Here is an 18,592-nt window from a genome sequence, read left to right on the forward strand (position 1 = left end):
ATGCGCGTCCCCTCTCCTCTCCTACGCTCCCCTCTTTCTCTCCTCTAGGAATCCTCTACTCTACGGAGCCGCGCACGACAGGTGGTGCGACAGCTGCATACTCCGCTGGGGGCGCCACGGTAGTTCCGCGGTATGAAAATGACGGAGCGCGCGCGCCTCATTCTCTCTCCTGTGCAGCGCCGCGATGAGCGCTCGGGCCGCTGCCGCGAAACGGGAGCGGCGACGTGGCGATTCCGAACTTCGGGCTCGCGAAGCTGAAAGGAAACGTGAACGGCGGCAAGCGGACCCTGAACTCCGGGCTCGGGAAGCCGAATCGAAACGTCAACGTCGAGCGGTGGATCCAGAGGCGGCGCGGCAACGCGAAGCCGAATCGAAACGTCAACGTCGAGCGGCGGATCAAGCTAACCATCTCCCCGCGGCTTCGCATCCACATATGGTTCCCTTTGGCGGGAGATGGTGTAAGTTTTTTTCTTACAATTTTATTACACCAAATAAAGCACAAAGGTAAAGGTGGGCCAACGTACGATAATGTTGCGGCTTGTTTTATCGAATATAGTAAAACGTTTGACTAAAATACGCATAAGTTATACAGGGTGTCCCAGCTATCACGCAGCACGATTTAAATAAAGAGGAACGGTGTTACGTGAAGCAAACTTAGTGTGTATTGTTTCCAGTACAGTGGAGTTGCCGCCAGTAATTTTTTAGTTACTGAGATTTAATGAGGTAATTGTAATTAATTATATAACTCAGAAGTATTGTCCTAATTATCAAAGTGTCAATGAGAAAGTTGTAGAGCAACGTGAAAAACTACCGATACAGCTTTCTTTTGCTCAATACGTGCTACATGAAAGTGATTTTCCGAGCGTGAAAGAAGCCCGCGAATACACGCAGAATTGCCGCGCGACTGGCTGCTCGAGGCACTTTGCGTGCGTTTGCGGGCTTCTTTCACGCTCGGAAAAACACTTTCATGTAGCACGCATTGAGCAACAGAAAGCTGTATTGGTAGTTTTTCACGTTGCTCTACAACTTTCTCATCGACACTTTGATAATTAGGACAGTACTTCTCGAGTTAGATAATTAATTACAATTACCTAATTAAATCTCAGTAACTAAAATATTACCGGCGGCAACTCCACTGTACTGGAAACAATGCACACTAGGTTTGCTTCGCGTAACACCGTTCCTCTTTTTTTTTTAATCGGGCTTCATGATAGCTGGGACACCCTGTATATATTGTTTCGTGCGTTAAGCGCCTGATCGTTTCAGCGAACAGTTTAAAAGTGTTTAAAGGTTACCTGTGGCAGATAGCACAATTCTAGTTGAAGAGCTGGTCTACTTGGAGAGGCGGACTTTATTTGCAAAAAAAAATTGGATTGCATAATCGACTAATTAACAAAACATCACTAATGTTAAGTTTTTTAACTGATTACCTTATGGCCCATATTGCAATTTACACATTCTAGCCGTGAAGTTCGCAAGGCGGATCCACTTGGAACGAATTCTCAGGATGGCACCAGTTTCGAGATGTAAATTTTCGAACTTTGCGGAGAAATGCATTGGCGTTCCAGTTAGTTTTGTGCTTCAATGCATAAAACGACGTTTTGTTAAGAAACTAACTGAAAGTAAACTGAACTACAATTGCGCTATCTGCCACAGGCAACATTTAAATTTTTTTTGAAAATGTTCGCTGAAGACCCGGTACACCTCAAATGTACAGAGCTACGCCGAGGACACAGTAATTAAGTGGCGAACAGTGAGGGCATGGACGGAAAAACAACTCACAGCTCAACTATGTCTTTCACCCAGTGCACTGTGCTTTGTTTTGCTTCTTGTGTGCCGTTCTCCCTCAAAATTTCAAAGCTCAGCTGACATGCTCCGGAGCGAGTAGATGGTATGATTTTATTGTCAATATTTCTTAATTTAGAAACAAAGTTTCCAACTTACACGCGCCTTTGCTGCTTCTTCGCCTCTGAAATACAAAAGCAAGAGACAAGCAAGGCACGATTACGGCGTTGGAGCCTTGAAAAAGAAATCGCGTTTTATAACAATGTCCAATGATGACAGCAATCTCAACTGAACGAATAGCGAAGAGGTAGTCCGGCAATGCAGAAAGGAGGTACAGGTTTGGAAAATATGTGGACAAAAGTCTGTTTGCTGCAACACTGCAGGAAGTGCAACGCAGTAGCGCATCCAGGATCTCGGCCAGGGGGGGAGGGGGTTGAATTTTTGTGGTGGGGGGGGGGGGGGGAGCAAGCACTTTGCATAATATGCAATTTCCGTCAGAGGAATCCAACAGCAAATAAAATGCCTAGTAATTATAATAATATAGTGACACCAAAGATGATGACGATATGTTTGTTTCTTCAGCGTTTTACTCAAAGTAATTTAAGAGTGAATGAATAAATACAAGACAGTGATAGAGTGTTTTTGTTAATCAGGAAAATTCGACCTCAAGCCACCTCCTGAATTGTAATGGCAATGTGAACAGAGCGCTGAAGGTACACGTACGTTGTACTGGTGGGGCTGGACGCGTGGGAGGGGGGGGGGGGGGGGGAGTTACAACACCCGAAATCCCCCCCCCCCCCCCCCCCCCCCGTCGGTGCGCCACTGGTGCAACGCAAACAGTTTCTACTTTAATACTTTAATAGGTCCTGCGCTGTGATTCAATGGCTCAAGCAACTCGCAGTACACTTACGAAGCATCAGATGTACCTAAAGCATCTTGTATATAGGCCCGCTTTGCGGACAGCTGTGTATATAGGCGCTCCCGTCAGCAATCAATTTCGTCGTCTCTTTTCTTTTTTTTTTTTTCGCCTTTACGCGTGATTTGCAGGCTACAGCATTGGTCTCTATTATAGTAACTGCATGTAAATACCATATTACCTCCTATACATAAGCATGTGGGGGACCTCTAGTTAGCATTGTATAGTTGTGATCTGCACCAGCTTGAGCGAGCATTGGCAGTGCCTGCATCTTTCGACACGAGCAAAAAAAAAAAAAAAAAAAAGTCCATTTTCTGCAGCATAAAAATAACATTCACTGTGTAGCCGCTGCTTTAGAATAACGCCGAATTCTCTTGCCGTCCGTACAATGCGTCACAATGCCGCAGTTCACGTTGACACTATAGCGTTTCTTAGATTAGTGGAACTATCGAGACTACGGCACAAGAAGTAAGAAGAGACAAATACACACCATAGCAATGAGTTAACTAGTACTGGACGGATGAGCGAGTTCACGTCGCGGTCGTTTCGTGTTCAGACTACGGCACAGGAAGTAAGAAGAGACAAATACACACCATAGCAATGAGTTAACTAGTACTGGACGGATGAGCGAGTTCACGTCGCGGTCGTTTCGTGTTCAGACTACGGCACAGGAAGTAAGAAGAGACAAATACACACCATAGCAATGAGTTAACTAGTACTGGACGGATGAGCGAGTTCACGTCGCGGTCGTTTCGTGTTCAGCGATGTCAAACAAATGTTTTCCGTTCCAGCTGCGCCGCTACGCACTCAACGTGCATTCAGAAATGGAAGCTTTTTATGGCGATAGCAATTATATGGACACGCCAAGAGGATTTCTGTCGTTGCCGTCGCCGTGAGGTTCCGTATAAAGTTCAAGAGCGATAAAATCGTCGCCGCGCGCCGTATGCTGTATGTGCGAGTGAAAGCGTGCGACGGTGAGCCGGCAATCGTGGCTCGCGCACGCAAGGGCGCGAAGCGCGAAGGAAGCGCGCAGTATTCCAGTCGCGCACAAGGCTGCGGAGGGAGGGTAGGGAGGTGGAGGGACCGCGCTTTACTGAGGCCGCGCACTCCCGCAGGGTCGGAACGCTCCGGGGGCGAAGGCTCCGGGAGGCGTTCTGCGCTCGCCCGCGCGGCTGTATCCTGAAAGCCGTCTACGGCGGGGGCAGAGTCCGCCCTCCCTGTGTTTTCGCGGCTAAGATCGCGTGTGCCGGCACGAAGCTCAATTCGCTCGCTGCTGCTGCCGCGCTGACTTACTCCAGCGTTTTGACAGCGAGTTTCCGCGGTCATCGAGTGCGATGCGTTCATGTTTGATCGTGCGCGCGTGACACCATGGTTATTAATTTAGTTAGTGTGCCTATGTTTACAAGTTTATACGGCCGGTAAAACTGCTATACTTTCTTTGTATAGCTGCAGTCCACTAATGTGCTATCGCAATCGATGCTTCCCTTTTCGGGCGAAACTGCGACTTTTTTTTTTTCTTGACGGGAGCAAAGACGACGCGCTTACAAGTTTACCGCCTATCTGTGTTTCTATGAAAAAAAAAGTATTGTTTGGACCATCCGTGTACATTCGGTTTTGCCACGCATAACTTGATTATGGAACACCGGGGTCCAATTCTATGCTACGAAATACCAAAACAGATCGGTGCCTCGTTCTGACGTAACCGAGAGACGTGGGATGCAACAGCGCGTCCCACATAGTTCAGTTTTTCATTTTTACCCTCTCCTAACTCCTTGTTAGAAGAGTTCAAACTTTTGATTGTGACGCTCCGAAGTCACTTTTGTGACTGCTGTATTTCGCGAGCAGGGGGTGAGTGCTCACTGAATCCGGCGAGTGCCTCCTCGAAGGCCTCGGGCTTGAAGACTGCGATGCTCGGCCGTCGGGGCTGCTTGGTCGGATCCCACGTCGAACCACCTCCGGGGGGCGGAGGCACTCGCGAGCCGAAACCCTCTGCATCGGCGGTGCACGAGACGCAGCGCACGACATGTGCCGATATTATAACTCCGTATTACCGTGGGCTGTAATAATGTTATACATGATAACAGTAGGCGTGTTTGTTTACATTAACCCTATAACACCCCATGCAACACAGTTCTACACCAGTGAAAATTAGAACAGCTTCTCCACCTTTTCTCTCTTCCCGTGGATAGCACATTTACATTACAAAAACAATGAAAGGTTGCTTGCGTGAAAGCTTAATCAGTATAGTAATTAATTAGTTATTAATAGTTGCTTTGCTGAACTATTCACAACTGAAAACTCGCTCCAGCGTATATAAAATCCCTGCAATAGGTTATGGGTTAAGTTTCCCGTGTTTAAATCAGAATTGTGAGGTATCAAACTTAGCGTAGTATGTATGATACTTTGGGAATTACGGAGTTATAGTGGGAAAATCAACACTGAGCTTGACCGAGAAACGTTCCGAAGAAGTTCGCGGAGCACACGCTGGTTCCTTTTCTTAAACCCAAAAGAGCCCATTTTACTACGATTAATTGTAGTATATATGGTAAATTTCCATCATATTTGTAAGACACGCGAGGAGAAACACAACAACTGTCTTTATTGACCAGAAGTCCCTATACGTTGGTGGGTTGTCGATATTGGATCATATGTGGGGAAATTGGCAAAGCGAGAAACTTGTAAACAGGCAAGGTGCCACGAGCGTGTGTATATAGTAAGAGCATACTTAAAATTAGTGTATTTCTTTGTTGTACTGTACGGCCAAAGTTCGCAGCGCCATGTGTACGTCACCCCTTGTCAGTCATCTAGTCGCGGTGCCATTTTTCGGTCGCACGTAATTAGCTCTGTTTACAACAAACTTTATGACAAGTGGGCCCGAATGACCGTTGCTAGACATGACCGCCATATACATTCTTTACATTTCACTGTCTGCGGATGGGGTGCGTAGGGGCTGTTAAGTCTCAACCTGGACAAGCGCATGCTTTGGACGTTTCCCACGAGGCGGTCCATTAATCAGCTCGCGCAGCGACAGCAATCAGGCGTGTCATAGACTTTGACGCGCTAAAAAAGGAGCTCGCGTCGAGTCAACAACCATTACCATCGATGGAAACGGTAATTACCGTGAATGTTACTACCAAATCCTGATCCTGACAAGAGGGCCGTCACGCAGAGCCCGCTAATTGATGAAAGCGGCCATCGTCGCCCAAAACCGTGAGAACAGCTTCGAGCTAAGTTTCCCAGGTGGCCACGCATACTCAAGAATGCGGGGGCGGGTTACGGCATGGGAGGCGGGCCCGGCTGAACGGATTCAACGATTGGGATTGGCCGAGCTACCGACATCAGATTCCCCAGTCCAGTCTCCTAGGGAAGACGAAGGGATGAAAAGCGGGGACGTGTGGTGCAGTGAGGTGGTTCTGACGTGTCCTGATGCGAACTCAGGCGTTTAATATACTCCTTATGGAGTGGGCTTCCGTACCAGGGGCCAGTGTACGTAATGTAAATTAAACCATTTTTCCTTTTTCTACACTGCATGTACTCATTAATGGGCTTAGTGGATTCCTGGCCGAAACGCCTCGAGCCAACAGGGCGAACATTCTCTTCTGACGTCACTGAGTAGTCAAGTGCAGCATGTCTTTTTTGCTTATCGGTACACGCATAAACTTTTTGAACTCAGTGGCAGGTGATGTGCGGTCAAGCTGGATTCACACGACGAACAGAAATATCGATTCAGTCGGCCGACGATCATGTAGTAACCTAGTTCCGCCTAATCACGCCGCACACAAGAGCTGGCAGACGAGCTGGCCCTGCGCAATCCCATCCGTCCTGTGAATCCGGCTTTAAGGGTCAGCTATACGTGATAGCTAATTAAAAAATAGGATGGTGAAGACGACATACTTTTTCATTTCCCTGAACCTTAATTTTGTTTCTGGTGAGCCAGTGTATGAGGGCATCTGCCATATAGGCTGAATTGTCTAGACGGTTGAATAGCACGCTGCTCAGCAATATAATACCCTAGGGGTGAGGGAAATAAGAGCTGTTAAAAACATCCCCCATTAATTCGCGCTTGCTCGAGTGTGAAAAAAAAATGACAGCAGATCCACGAGGTGAATGATGATGAGTGGGCGAAGCTCCGGAGGGAATCATCGGATGTCCCGCTTAAGGGGACGCTAGCACAAACGCGTTAGAAACGTGCAGTACTCTCTAGTAAGGGGGAGCGGCCACAGCGTCTTACGCAGCCATTTACACATGCCGGAACGTGCACCGCGTTTGCCGACGCCATCACATGACTGCTGAGAGAGTATACCCCCCGTATTCATAAACGCTCCTCGACTTGAACTTGACTTGCCACCGCTTTGGGCAGCGCGTTCGAAACGCGTTGAAGGTAAGGTGGAGAGGCCACAGCGTCTTACACCAGCTTCTTACACGGGCCGTAACGCGCTAGCACAAACGCGTTAGAAACGCGCTAGAAACGCGGCCTTTCGTTAATGTTTGGGATCGTGGTGCGTTTGTCCATGTCCGCTTCGTGGCGTAGTGGGCTAACGCCGCGCGCTCGGAAGCGAGGGGTCCCTGGTTCGATTCCGCGCTACGGACACAACTTCGGAATTTTTTTTCTCATTTTTCTCAGACTGGTTACACACTACTACTACTACTACTACTACGACGGGGACGGAACGGGTGCCGCCATAAGGAGCTTCGCCCCTAAAAAATTAAATGTAACGATCCCTGAACGGGATCTGTCCAAGGTATGCGTAGCACTATATAGCGGTCGGCGTGGTGCGGAATGTATTATGCGTATAGTAATTATGTGTGCGCGGGCGTTATGCTGATTCAGTGTGCGTTATCTCTCTACTCGTATTCCTCATGCATGTATAAATTGTAATGAAGCAGAGGCCGCCCCTGTGTATGTGCCGACTGAAGAGGAAGACGAAGTATCGTGCCGCCATCGCGAGTGAGCCCCGTGCTACGTAAAGGTATAGGCACTGCAAGGGCTTTTCGTAGCACGGGGCTCACTCACGATGACGGCACGATACTTAGTCTTCCTCTTCAGTCGGCACATACACAGGGGCGGCCTCTGCTTCATTACAATTTATACATGCATGAGGAATACGAGTAGAGACATACACGCATTTACGTTGCCTAACATATCCATTCCGCACCACGCTGACCGCCATATAATGCTTAATTGGTTTGCGCGATGCCCGGCGCGGCACAACCAACGTGTTAATCCGTCATATGTAGCGGAGGGGGGCCGGCTGCGAGTGCAAGCGTAATGAATGCACGAGCGGCTCATTATCTCGTTTTGGGTTACCTTCAATCCTCACTGGTTTGGTGTTTACCAGGGCTTCCCCTACTGCTTACTATCCCGCTTTTAGTATAGGTTTAGGCATTTCTGGCCTAGGTTTAACGCCTCCTTTCTACGTATGGCGGACGAGCTTTTAGAATGTTTTGCGTTGGCGCGCTTATTGTTGTCGCGGACAATGAGTCCTTTGTCATTGTACTCCAAATGATAGCTATCAACCGCACTCACAGTGGGCTTATTTAGTGGGCTCACCGAGGGCACATTCTCCCTGTACTGGGAAAGGGGTTTTCTGGCTTCACATAGACTTTTTACGACCGACTCGCTATATAATGCTGCGCAATAATATTCAGGCTACGTAGTGGTCCTAGAAACCATAGAAAAACACATGAATGTTAGACTCTCACTTTCCTAGCCTTGAAAGCCCTTAAATTTCACAGAGTGCTTAAATATCTTTGAGTTTTGCTTTCGACTTTAGTGGGTTTTATTTGTGTATTTGACCACGAGGTTTATGGAGGTCAGGAGTTCAGCCAATGTGATCCAATTACTATCTTTGTAATATAGGTAGCCTGTAGTGGCTGGTTATGGGTTATGCGAAAAAGGCTTAGCAGACACTTTTTCGTTCCGTGTGCAATAGAAAAAAAAATATTTGCTCGTTGTTTAGGACTGTTTTGTATTCCAGCTGTTAGCCACCATAATCCTTGAAAATGCTTTCTCATGGCCTTGAAAGACCTTGAAGACCCTTGAATTTTTTTTCTGCAGAGGCTGCTACCAACTGAGAATATGGCTCCTACTTGCATACTTGCATATGCAGCTTCACGGGTACACTGCGAGTGCTTCGTGAACACGTGCTCCAAAGCATGAGCGATAGCAGCGCCACGTGTGTATGGCAGCCACACCCAACAGTCCAGAGAGCCGATGTTCTCGCGCACCGATGGAGAAATTTAATGTAAAGTCTCTTTGCCTCATACTAGACTAAAATTAGACACCGCTCAAGAGAGGAGTCGCGCGCGCATCTCGCCTGGGGATTCCAAGATGTCGGGCATCGGCAGCGGTGGCGGCGGCTGCGCGGCGGGTGGTGGCGCTGCAGCAGGAGGCGGCGCCCCTGGGTTGGAGGCTGCTGGCTTGGGTTTGTCCGCATCTGCAGGGCGCAACACATACCATACAGACTCGTGTACAATACCGTACAGACTCGTGTAAGGGCCGCACCCATCTAAGGGCCACACTCCCAATTTGGCAGCCCCAAATTTGGAGGGAAAAAATTCCAACGAAGAAGCAAGTGCGCTCGGTGCCCTGATGTCGCGTGTACGCATCGGCGAATTTCCGCGTGCTGCATATTTCCGCGTGCTGCATATTTCCGCGTGCCGCTGCGAGAGCTTCGCGTTAGTACAACCGGGGTGTGCACAAGTCGCCGGCTGCGCCGGCACCATTTTGACCAAATGGTTCGGTCCCGTGTAAGGGCACACCTAGTCAAAACTGAGGGAAAAAAACTGCGACCTTTACGTGAGTCTATACGGTATTTAACTTGAGCTACACAGTCTGCACAGAGATCATTGAAATCCTTAGAAGGTTACAAAAAGACCGTCAGAAACATTTGAGGAGGCGCTCCACCGACTGCCGCTGTGCGCCCGCTGGCTCTGCCAAGTTTCATTGTAAGTTTAGCAATTATTTAGTGGCTTTATAAGTGCGCCATACGCTCTTCAGGGCTCTTACCAGTTTGTACTCAAGGTGACTCTCGGTTTGTGCAAAGTTTCACTTCTGTATTTTTTCGTGTCTGCCTGTGGCGTTCCACCGAAAATCTCACGCGGATAGGCTGTTAACAGCAGGAGCTGCAAAGTGCCAAGTACACGTCAACATGAGGCTCTAAAGGGGGTGAACAAGGACAGGAAAGGACGGGCTTTTGCTGGAAGTGCTCTTAACAGCTGATGCTGTGATAAGATTAGCTGACTATCTACTAAAAGCATGCCATATAACGCTGGGGAACCAAGGCCTCGCCATTGTACCTGGTAGCCCTTCCTTTTCCTCTATGTACAGCTAAAGCATAGACACTCGGTTGATAATGTGAGTCATTTCATCAAGAAAAAAGAAAAGCTGAAGCTCGCTGTTCGCAACAGTGACGAGGTGTGACCTCGCGTATCACAAATAACATTTTCGTGTCACTTTCGCCCACGTGCTGTAATCGTTTGTCTTCCTCTCATAAGTTGTTATAGCGAGGAAAAGCACGCTTTACAGAACAAGAAAAAAAATGCTAGGGCGTCTTACGTGTGCAGTGACCATTGATTGATTGATTGATTTATTGGTTGGTTGGTTAATTAATTTATTTATTTATTGATCGAAGCTGAGCGACTGTTCTCCTGGCACTTCTCCCTTGCCGTGGCGTAGGGGCCTGTGCAGTATCACGGCCGCTGGATAAAAAAAAAAAAAAAAAGTGGCCTGGCGCGTGCATCGAAAACGGGGTCATCCGCCGCGGCGCCACCAGTAGGGGACTGTTGTCTTGGATGGGCATAAAAAATTCGTCGAACGTGCTTGGAATGCCGTCGCCCGTGGAAGCCGACGCGTCCCATCCCCGTCAGCTAGCGCCGTTCGGCCCAGCCAAGCGGCCGAGAATGCAACTACGGCTGTCACGTTCGCTCCCATAGTAGCCCGCCTGGCCGTACTTTATTGCGATAGCAATTATATGGACACTCCAAGCGCATTTCTGCCGTCGTAGTCGCCGTGAGGTTCCGTATAAAATTCCTCATCTTCAAAGCGATCTGCGATATTGACAAAAAAAAAAAAAAGTGGCCTGCCGCGTGCATCGAAAACGGGGTCATCCGCCGCGGCGCCGCCAGTCGGGGACTGTTGTCTTGGATGGGCATAAAAAATTTGTCGAACGTGCTTGGAATGCAACTAGTGCCGGTAGCTTCGTATGCACTGTGCTTTCGACGTTTATAGTTCGCGTTGAAGCGAGAGATGGCACGAAGGTCAATTCGCTCGTTGCTGCTGCCGCGCCTCCTCACTCTAGCGTTTTGACGGCGAGTTTCCGCGGTCATCGAGCGAGATGTGTTCATGTTTACTTGTACATGCGTTACACCGTGCTTGATAATTTGGTTATTAAGTGAATGTTTACAAGTTTATTCGGCCGATAAAACTACTATCTTCGGTTCGTATAGTTGTCTACGAATTTGCTATCGAAATCGATGCTTCGCCTTTCGGGCGAAACTGCGACATTTTTTTTTTTTAATCCAGCGGCCGTGGCAGTACAATGAATATGTGAACTCTGCCGTATAAAGACACCTGGGGCCTCACGCAGATTATGGATCAGAGGGCCATGAGGAGGAATAATCTCCTGGAGGAGGTGATGACATACGATCCTAGCGTCTGCCCTGCCTTGCAGTTTACCGCCTGGAAGGGCAACTTACGAAGTACACTGGCCTGGCAACCTTTGGGGCCTCTGAAAGTCGAACATAGCGACTGAACTATAAAGAACAAGAATTCGCCCTAATCTAGTATACTATAGATTGAACAAAAGTAACAGTAGCACTACTCTTCGGTGTCACTAGACACAGATTACAATGTGCACATGGTGAAGTGAACTCCTGGTGCAGCATGTTCTGTATACGGTAGCTACCGCTTGTTGAAACAGCGTAGAGGCAAGACATTACAATTTACCGAGCACTAAAGACAACAACTTGCGCCTTACTTTGGTCGTCCTTCTTAGCTTTAACCGGGTCGATCAGTGCCTTTGGGTTCCAAGCCATCCTGGAAAAAAAGAAAACATATGCCCGGCTCGCGCATTTCGAAAATATGCCGCATGCCCATCCTTGTCGATGCGCGTTCCTTTGTCGTCGCCCTTATTTTAATTATTTTAATTTTCGCGTCATTAGATCGTCGATACCTTATGATCTACATTATGTTGGCGTCATCTGGTGCCTGAAAGGACATAACATGCACTCTTCGCGTCGCAGTGATGGAAGCTTGAGCTTCGTGTCACCAGATGCCGCCCATTTCCACAATATTATTCACATAACATTTTTTGTGTGTCTTTATCTGGCCAACAAAACACGTTGCGGGGCTAGTTGGTGATGCATTATTTTTGTCTTTCTTAAGAAAGTAATCCAGCGCTACTTTTTATGACGAGGACACAAAGACATGACAGCGGCCGCCCTGTCATGTCTTTCTGTGTCCTCGTCATAAAAAGTAGCGCTGGATTATTTTCTTAAAAATGAAGAAAAAAATAATTCATCTGGTCACTCGCGCCGCGGCTCGTGTACAACTTATTATACAGGGGAACATTGTTTAACTGCGCGACCAAACGGACCACAGAGACTGCGCAAGTCTGCGCCCGTCCTTGTTCCATGCTGTCTCTGTGGTCCGTTTGCTGGCGCAGTTAAACAATATTCGCTTATATGTACAAACTCGCCCAACAACAAGTTCTTCTAAACTTATTATACAGGCTCATATTCTTTTCCGTGCGTTATTGTGCGTGTAAAGCTAATCGAGATGGCAGGTGCATATCTCTCCTTGCTTTATGCTCATGCGCACGCATCACAAATAATTTTAACTAGTTCACTTTCAAATGAATCACAAGGGGAACTGAGGGGTCCAATTTTCGTTAGCCACATCCATATGAAGCCAACAGATACAGAAGCCAAAGAAAGCATATAGGAAAATATTTTTAATTTTTAATTACAGTGTACAAGTGATAAGGTAAAGGGACGATAAGGAAAGTGGACGAAAAAAAGCAACTTGTCGCCGGTGGAGACCGAACCCACAACCTCCGCATTATGCACGAGCTCCGCTATACCAATTGTGCTACTGCGGCGGCTCTTCCCACGTCCACAATCTTGGGATGTGGAAACGCTGACAAACGAAGAAGCATAAATGATAATCTTGGTATTCGCATAACTGGTATACACGGCGAAGCAGGACGTCGCATTTTCGTGCGCTCAATAAATAGCATGCAAACTCAGGTGAACGTCGCAGGAGCTAGGTCGCCAGCAAGGCGGATACTTCGTAAATATGGTAGACGTCCAGCGCAAAACTGCTACGTGGTATCAAGGACATCGCGCAGATTGGAGCACACCTCCTGAATAACAGTTTGGCCCTCACGTATACGCGCGATCGCGCGCATGTTTGCATATGTGTGTGACTGTGTGTTCCTGCGCCAATGAGCGCATGTGCCCACATATGTTTTTGCGGACGTGTTGGACAATAGAAATACACGTTGAACTCGTTGAACTACAGTGTTTACACCAGTGCGTGATATACAAATCTGTAAGCAAGCTTTCCCGCGCATCTAACTTGCCCTAACAAAGATGGCTGCTTCCCGCTGGTAACTGTGTTAGAGCTGGGGCCAGGGTTATGAAAGCTTGGACGTCATCGCGGGGAACGGAAGACGGCAGGAATGACTTCACCAGACCGCATGTTGACACCTTACTTACGATTCTAGCCCGAGGTTCGCTATCTTGGTTAGGTCAGACTAGGTGAGGGGAGAAACGCACTTGCGGGTTTTGCATATCGTCCATTGCGAAGAGATAAATGTGACGACCGCTCGTGTCGGTTGGTATATATACCACGTACTAATTTCAAGACTGGGGCCGCTGCAATAACAGAAATGTAATTTTTGTGTACATGGCTGTTACGTTCTTAAATACCCGTGTTCGGTATGCCATTGACGTACATGCAATTGGTTGCTACAAGCGCGTCAACGAGACGAGTGAGCGCTGTATATTGGACAGCGAGATGGACGTCAAAGCGTCCATCCCTCTATGGACGAATTTCGTTATGGTATTTGTAAATTTGGGTGCAAATGCTGAAGACTTCCCGCTGAAGCACCTAGTATCTTTCATAGTGGTCAACAACAACGTACAGTGGGTAAAACAGTGACAGAGTCGCCCGTATTAGTAGGTTAGACTTCAATAGGGTGGCAAGAAGTGAGTGCTCTCAAAGCGGCGTATGCATGCTTGCGTGTCGAATGAAAGAGCAAGCGCCGGCCATACTGCGTGGAAGCAAAAGATTATCGCGACGTGCACTCACCTGTCACAAGGGCAACGGGATAGCGGCGGACGTGAAGCTCCGGTCTTCTTCTGAACGTGCTCCGGTGCTTTCTCGCTGGAGAGCGACAAGCGCTGAAGAACCACAGTCGCAGCACCCGAAGAATGTATACCGCTGGCGCTGATGCGTGTAACTTGTTTGTTTAGACGATTTATGCGATTTGCAGAACTTAGATTCTCATGGCTATGTTACTCATCGCCAAACGTCAAAGCGTCCATCCCTCTATGGACGAATTTCGTTATGGTATTGGTAAATTTGGGTGCAAATGCTGAAGACTTCCCGCTGAAGCACCTAGTATCTTTCGGAGTGGTCAACAACAACGTACAGTGGGTAAAACAGTGACAGAGTCGCCCGTATTAGTAGGTTAGACTTCAATAGGGCGGCAAGAAGTGGGTGCTCTCAAAGCCGCGTGTGTCGAATGAAAGAGCAAGCGCTGGCCATACTGCGTGGAAGCAAAAGATTATCGCGACGTGCACTCACCTTCAATAGGGTGTCACAAGGGCAACGGGCTAGCGGCGGACGTGAAGCTCCGGTCTTCTTCTGAACGTGCTCCGGTGCTTTCTCGCTGGAGAGCGACAAGCGCTGAAGAACCACAGTCGCAGCACCCGAAGAATGTACCGCTGGCGCTGATGCGTGTAACTTGTTTGTTTAGACGATTTATGCGATTTGCAGAACTTAGATTCTCATGGCTATGTTACTCATCGCAATATGGCCATTTTATCGGGTCCCTGATCTCGCGCCTAGAGAGGTGGACGACGACGAAACACTTTGGTGTCATGCATAGAGTTCCCTATAAAATTACCAGAGGCAGTTTTGGCGCTGCGATCGTTCGGTTATCATGGTAATGACGGGTAGTACATGCATTTTTCCAACCTGGCTTAAAACGTTCTTGGGACGTTATATTTATCATTTTTTACGCTTTATCGTTCTACATTTTCAAGCAGTCATATAGTTTCCTAAATACGGCGAGGCAATAGGTAAGTCTTTGCGATCGAACATGCATAATCATTGCGAGTTTTCAATTGGCAACGAAATATTTTATTGAAAGTGGTCAATTTGCAAAATCGCGGAGCCGCTCGAAGCCAATAAGGAAAATATTTAGGCAATCTTAACAGCTGCGATTGCCCCAGGCGGCTGCTACGGGTCTTTGTTTGGCTCAAAATTCCGCCATTACAGAATTAGACATTATGGCGGAATTTGACGTTGACCAGAATAGAACCCCAGGTACTAAAAATTATTTCCACGGTAGTTGAACCATTATGGGACCCGTAGCGCCAGAGCTCAATCTAGAAAGTTTTGTAGATAGCTCTATGGTATCGGGTCATAAAACAGTGATACCATTTCTATTTTGATGTCTGCATTATTGGATACAGTCACAGGAATGTTAATTTTATTGAATCTAATATACGCATTACTAAGGTGTTTTTGCGCAACAAAAGGACATGGACGGCAGAGAAGAATACACACACCAAGCGCAAATGTGCGCTTGGTGTGTGTATTCTTCTCTGCCGTCCATGTCCTTTTGTTGCGCAATAACACCTTAGTAATGGACTACCAACTTGCCCGCAATGCTGCCCTAATATACGCATGTGCAAGCGCTTAGACATAAAACTGCGTCTCTGCGTGCTAAGACCAGGAAAGCACGCTCTCTGTGCCTATAGCTGCCAGCAACATGTCTCATTGCTGTCTCAATATGCATAAACGAGCACCGTTATAAATTTCCGAGGTCACTTTTAGCCGTACTTGTTTTAGCGAAAGCCCTCTCAAAAGCAGCACTATCGAAGGCCGCTTGGCATTATATTATAAGCATCATATTCAATTTCATTGAAACGTTCATTCGCAGTAAATGCATTTACGCACTTAACAGATCCGGCTGCTCGGATCCTATGGCTATGGAACATCGTACCAAGGTGACAGTCGGTATATTAGCATGTGGTCGGCGGGACGTTTCGAGTCTAGTTCCACAAGAATACACACTTCCACCAGAAAGGAAATTGGTAGTTATTTCTGCGATATGCTTGCAATGTGCATGAGCATCGAACAATACTAAACTTAGTCAAGTCTTGTCTGTCCGCTTGGCTAATAAAAGGTTACTATGAAAAGACACGAAAAATAGTTCATACAACGGTGATTACTAGCATATCTACAAAGTAAGAAGCGACGCGTTGATTCGAGCGGTCCTTCAGAAAACCTAAACACTATACTACTGGTCCCAACAATATTTCGCTGCACACGGCGCCGCGTACAATGTCGACGTGTCCTTGAACGCAAGCGCGTGCGGAGCCACTCTTACAAAATGCACTTCTTCGAGGGATTCATGGCGGTGCCCGCGGAGCAATTGTACGCGTCCGCGAAATCCCCGTTGTTCCGCAGCGCGACGATCCATTGTCGTCCGGCGAGGAAGGCGCGTGTCGTGTCGAGCCGGCCGCTGTTCTCACACGTCTGCAGCATCAAGTAGACGAAGAACAGACGGGCCTCGCTGAGCACGCGGCTGCCTTGCAGCCGGAGGGCTAAGACCCTGTCCGAGGTCCTCACGCTCTTTTGGAAGTGCGCGTAGGCGAGCCGCACCGCCAAGGAGTCCCTAAGCGTGCCAAAGGAAGGTTGCGCTTTTTGGGCGACGCCGAGACAGCTTTCCAGCTCTTGCAGCTTGGTCCGGGTGCCCTCGGTAAGCCAGTGGTCCGTTATGTTGGTCGAATCTGCCTCGCTGAGCAGCGCGTCGAAGACGCATCTGTTCAGACGCGGGGCCGCCCGCGACAGCTGCAGAGCATCGATGGTGTGGTCGAGCGCGTGCGTGACGTTGAACACCAAGATGGGCACGTAGATGGTCTTGGTGCTGTGCTCGTACCAGCACTCGGCGCCGAAGGCAGGGCGCGCCCAGCGTTGGGCTGATCCGCGCTTCAGAGAGTCGACGAACGTGTACTCGTAAGTGGCCACGTACGACTCGAGAGCCTTCTTGCTGCCGGTGATGGGGGGAGTCTTGTCGGCGAAGGAGTCGACGAGTGCGGGATCGGTCAGCCAGTTCGGCCCGAGCACGCGCAAGTGCGTATTGGAGATCACGTTTTGGATAGCGGCCTTGGAGCCGTCACCGAGGTACGAAGAAGCGTTGATGCCGCGCACGAACTCGGCGATAATCTCGCTGGTTAAGTCAACAAATCTTCTCACGGATACGTGAAGTTTAAGGTCAGTGAATAGCGAGAAATAAACTAGTGGAAACAGCGCCTTCTCAACGACGCGGATGCACAGCTGCCAGCGCGGCAGCGAGCTCCGACGCTTGCCGTAGAGGAGGACTCCGTAGAAATCGGTCAGATCTGAGTGGGGGATAAACGGAGATGTCTCGATCATCAGTCGCACGCCGAGGTAATTCATCACACTGTGGGTCTCGGCGCCCTTCACTATCTCCAGCATTTTGCTTACAAAAGCGGGCGACTCGATCAACACGTCTGAATCGGCCTCGCTGGAGGGAGTTCCTTTCACTCCGGCAAACACTTCGGCGACGAAATCCAAGACCTCCGGCACCGATCCAAGGACGTAGGGTACGGGTCTGCTCTTCTCCAACGTCAGCTCGGCCAGTTTCTCGATCTCTGTCGCGAACTTGACGACACTGAGCGCGAGAGACGGCGGCAGGAAGTCCTTCCTCAGCGTCTTGGTCGCCGAGAAGGCGGCCATCGTGTAGAGGCGTACCGCTTCGTTGATGTCCACACCGCCCTTCGACGTCAGCAAGTCGGGAGCTCCGACCGACACGACGTCCTTGAGCGCCCAAGGGTGAGAGCCGACGCCAGCGCTGAGGAGAGCGCAGCTGCCCGTCTTGCGAAGCATCTTGGCAGCCGCCTTCCAGACGGATATGCTTCTCCGCACGGGTGGCGTTAGCGGGAAGCCATCGAGGGACACGTTGAACATGAGCTCCAGCAACGAATTCCAGCCTTCGTCCTCCGTGCGCTTCACGTCCATGCACTTCCCGTAGAGGTCTTGCAGCGGCTGCAGGCTCCTGGTGGTCTGGGACGCGTTCCGAAGCATAGCGCGCAGCCGTTCTTCGAGGTAGGCCGTGTAGTCGTCGTCGGAAGAGATGGAGTAGTCTGCGGAGGGCGCTGGAAACTGGCTCTTCCAGCGACGGCAGACGAAAGCGTAGAAATCGTCGCAGGGATCCACGTTGTCCCAGGAGAGGAGCCCGTCGAGGTACATCGCATTCTGGAGGCAGCTGGTAGAGGTGCAGGTGGGTAGCTCCTGGACCGCCCTCGCGCGACGACTGGAGGAGGGGGAGGAAGCACCGAGCGGGTAGAAGAGAGCGGTGAGCACTAGCACAAGCACGAGGCAGAGCGACAGCGCCAGAGGATAGAGGAAGCTCTCCCTGAAGACCAGCGGTCCCCACACCTCGTGAAGAGAGCCTTCGTTAGCTTGGACGACGGTCCGCTCCGGCTCCTGCGAGCCGGGGATATCCGAGGAGTGGCAGCTTCTACTGCTAGCTTGCACGGACGAACTCGTGCGCCTGCTGCCATTCTGCTTCCTCATCCATCCTATTTGCAACTCTTGCTCTTCCACAGCATCGCCAATTGCATCGCCCA

The sequence above is a fragment of the Dermacentor silvarum genome, chromosome 2 (assembly GCF_013339745.2).
Source record: "Dermacentor silvarum isolate Dsil-2018 chromosome 2, BIME_Dsil_1.4, whole genome shotgun sequence".
Taxonomy (NCBI): Eukaryota; Metazoa; Arthropoda; class Arachnida; order Ixodida; family Ixodidae; genus Dermacentor; species Dermacentor silvarum.